Source organism: Cryptomeria japonica, chromosome 3 (genome assembly GCF_030272615.1).
Source record: "Cryptomeria japonica chromosome 3, Sugi_1.0, whole genome shotgun sequence".
NCBI lineage: Eukaryota > Viridiplantae > Streptophyta > Pinopsida > Cupressales > Cupressaceae > Cryptomeria > Cryptomeria japonica.
In genome coordinates, this window is record NC_081407.1 from 941,776,921 (window position 1) to 941,780,668 (window position 3,748).

Genomic DNA, 3,748 nt, shown 5'->3' on the forward strand with positions numbered 1-3,748 from the left:
ACTCCATCTCTATTGATCATCTTTAATAATAATCCTTCGAATATTGTACCTCCCACATTAGGCAAATATGTCAATAAATACACTCTAAATTTTTTTTCTCTCAACTCAAATCCATTTTTCCATACATGTAAATAGACTCTCCTTCATATTTTTCTAGGCCACCACATCTATTTAGAAGACTCTATAAAAGATAAACTCTATCGGCTTCATGTTCATAATGGCAAGCTCTATATTAAGCAATTATGGAACCTCCACTAGAGATAGGATAATATAAATTAAGGAATTGAGTGTCAATTTATATTTATATGGAATTGATCCATGTTCACACATCTTAATTGTCAAATGAATTTTTAAACTTATATACCCAACAATAAAAAGAATTTGATACATTTGTTTTACTAGTATTTAAAATAATTATCGAACTTGACAAAAATTTGACAAAAATTTAAATTTTAGTAAATCTAAATTTTGTTAAAGATTAATCAATCAATAGAAAAAAGTATCTAGAACAAACAACATTTCTAATGACTAAGATCATGGTATGATCTCCTTTGAGTCACTATATAAAACAAAATTTGGAGTTCATCTACTAGAGTCTCATATGAAATATGACACCAAAAACTCAAAATAGATAAACATTAAACTATAAATCTGCCACCAAAACAAAAGGAGGTAAGTACTTTAGAGCTCCAAACCCACCACAAACATTAAGGTCACTAACAAAATTTAAACTTTTTCTATTATTTAATACATACATCCACCATATTACCTCTAAAATAAAAAAACATATTCACACATATCAACATCATCCATACCAAGAGCTTGACAAAATCATCAATATCATTAAAACTAATATCTTTAGATATTTTGTCATGTAATTTGCATGCATCCTGGAACAACATGGACCTTATATGTTAGTTGGCAGCTAACTATGTCAAAGACTCCCTCATTCCAGGTATGACTTTTCACAGTACAATAACGGATTACAATCTTCACTCTGGCAATGTAGACGTAAGTGGACTCTTCAAGCATTCTAATCTAAAGAAGAAAACGGGCTTCCTTGCATTTTATATTGCCCTGAAAAGAGCCCTCTTCAATCAAGATGAAAGGGTGCTGTTAAAAGCTCACAAAACAGATGTGGGTGATGCATTCTTTGACAGATGTATTCATTCTCTTCCTCAACCACAAAGTTCATTTGCCTTATCCTTGTCAACGTATAGCCACAATGGAAATTGAGGATGATGTCTCAGGTGTTCAGGGTTCATTTGAGTATCAATACTCCAGTCTAGATTTTGGGATCTCTATAACTGGACTCACATGCTTATATTAGAATTTATCTCTGGACCGTTTCAACCTATTTTTGTTCAAATATCTATAATTATCATTGTTATTCCTATAGGCTGTAAATCTCTGATTAAATCATACTTTTACTCGTGAAAATATTATACACAATTGTAACTGGTTTATTCTCCAATACAAATATAAGCTCATAGCTTTTATTTAGAAATAAAAAACTTTTGTTATGTTAAATGAAATGTAAATAATCAAACCAACAATTAATGGAAAAAATATTTATATACAAAATTTATAAAAATGATACAAAAAATTGTAAGAAAATCTATAAAATACCTAAGAATCTCCTTCCCCTACTGAACAAGGCTGCTCTGTCAAAATCCTATCGCCATCTATAGCAGACAAACATTAGACAGGGCTGCCTTTTAAGCGACACGCTAAGAAAGATCTAACAATCTGCTTGAACAAAGTTTTACAGCAAATTATCCAGCCCATATTTACATATTTCTTTTTTTTTGTTTGTTTGCCAGGCCCAGCAGCTAGCTTTGTTGAATGTCATCCTGTTGCTGAACAAGGCTGCTCCGTAAAAATCCTGCAACTTTTTAATCCTATCTATAGTAGAGTCCACACGATCAGAAAAAAAAATTAAAAACAATATATCAACCAAATAAAACATTTAAGGTTGCATAACACATTTTCAACAAATATATAGATAAATACCATATTCACAGTTAATAAAAATACAATACAACATCGCCAATACAAGGCTACTCCAATCTGTAATTACAAGGCCAGTCTCCTTTGCACTCACTCTTTCATCATGATAAGCTTGAAAATGAGGTTACAATATAATGAAGGTCCCTCCATTCCAGTTTGTATGGAGTCCTCCACTGGTGTGAGCTCCAAGTCGGCCATTATCATAGGCAGAGCTCAGCTCACACCAGTTAGGAGGAGCCCATACTTGGATGGCATTTTTTTTCAATATATAGAGGATCTCAACTGAAAATAAATTGTATGGGGAGGAATATATTTTTGGCGTTTCCTCCACGCAAATGCTGTAAAGTAAAATTAGATATTCCAAATGCTTTTTGTTTAATTACTTTTGTGCTGGACTAAAAAGCCATTGAAAAAATAGCTTTATTTGTTGGTGGTGCTTGCAATAATGGATTCGCTAAATGGTTTAAAAGATAAAGTTGAGACTTTTACAAATTCAGTCCATAGCTTTATCATTCATATGTCTAATCCTTCCTTTTTTAAGATTCTCAAGTTCTGTCTTATACAAAAAAATTATGCTGGTTTATGTTGGTATTTGTTTGACGCATGTCAGATGGGTGGCTCTCTGTAATGATTTCAAGTTTAATTTCGCTCTGAATGAGAACATTCTAGCTATGAAAGAAAGCAAGATATGTTTGTAATTTTATACAGTCACTGTTTTCAGATGGTATATATTGGATATTTGTTTATGTGATTATTGATTGTATATTATTAAAATATGGATTATAAGTTATTACAATTAAATTATATAATGATATTTATTAGTTCCTGGTAACCAGCTGTATTTAATGTGTTATTAATATTTTCTTTTTTAATCAAGCACATTATGTAATGAAGATTAGATGCAATTTTTTTAAGAAAATATGTTTCAAAAATTATTTTTCTTTTAGATAAAGGCATCTGCGGACTCAAGTTGCTGGATTATAACAAACTAGTATTCTACATTGCTGAATAAAAATCCGCTATTATATGTTCAAGGTGCGTATGTTTCCAGCTGAAGTGAGCAAGAGAGAGCCAATTCTGAAATCTCTGCTGTGTGTATTATTTTGTTCTGAATCCAAAAATTGAAAAAAAAATAAAAAATGTAGAAAATGGAAAATGGAAAAAAGGATTTCTCGATGGATGGGCGACCATTCTATATTTCTTATTGTCGGGACAGTCTCCTAGTGGACATCACTCCGATTCAGGAAAATTTGAATGCACAACTGCACCCCAGGAATTTGTCTAAATTTGCCATATCAAGGAGGTGTCAGATTCATGAAACGATGCAGCATGATGAGATGAATTGCTTGACATTCTTGTCAAGGATAGAAGTGGTTCTACAAGGGAAAATTTTCTTTTGGGATGTTCCAAAACCAGAATTGTGCATAAAGCTTGATGATGAGGGCAATGGAAATGATCCTTTTACAAGGTTCGTACTTAGAATTCAAAATCAGATAGAGGTAGGAAATGAAAGACTTGAAGGCATTTTGCTTCCTCGTTGGTGTCGTATTCACAATGAACCACATCCAAAATTCACTTGTTCAATATGCGAAGAAGCCATCAACCAAGCTAGATGTCAATTGGGATTATTAGAATTGCCAACGAAATGCATTTGGAATGAGCATCTTAGTCCTGCATCAAAAGAACAAAGCATTGCAACATCTTGTGAAGGAAGAAAATTGGGAAAAGATATTGAATC

At 32.2% G+C, this 3,748-nt stretch overlaps 1 long non-coding RNA gene across 1 annotated transcript; it reads right to left on the reverse strand.

Annotated features, from left to right (window-relative positions):
- Window positions 1-1,556: 1,556 nt before the first annotated feature.
- LOC131072931 (uncharacterized) lies at window positions 1,557-2,254 on the reverse strand. The gene is made up of 2 exons (XR_009112783.2): window positions 2,105-2,254; window positions 1,557-1,905 (listed from the first exon to the last, which is right to left on the reverse strand). It is a non-coding gene; the product is annotated as an uncharacterized LOC131072931 (long non-coding RNA).
- Between the last annotated feature and the right edge of the window lie 1,494 nt (window positions 2,255-3,748).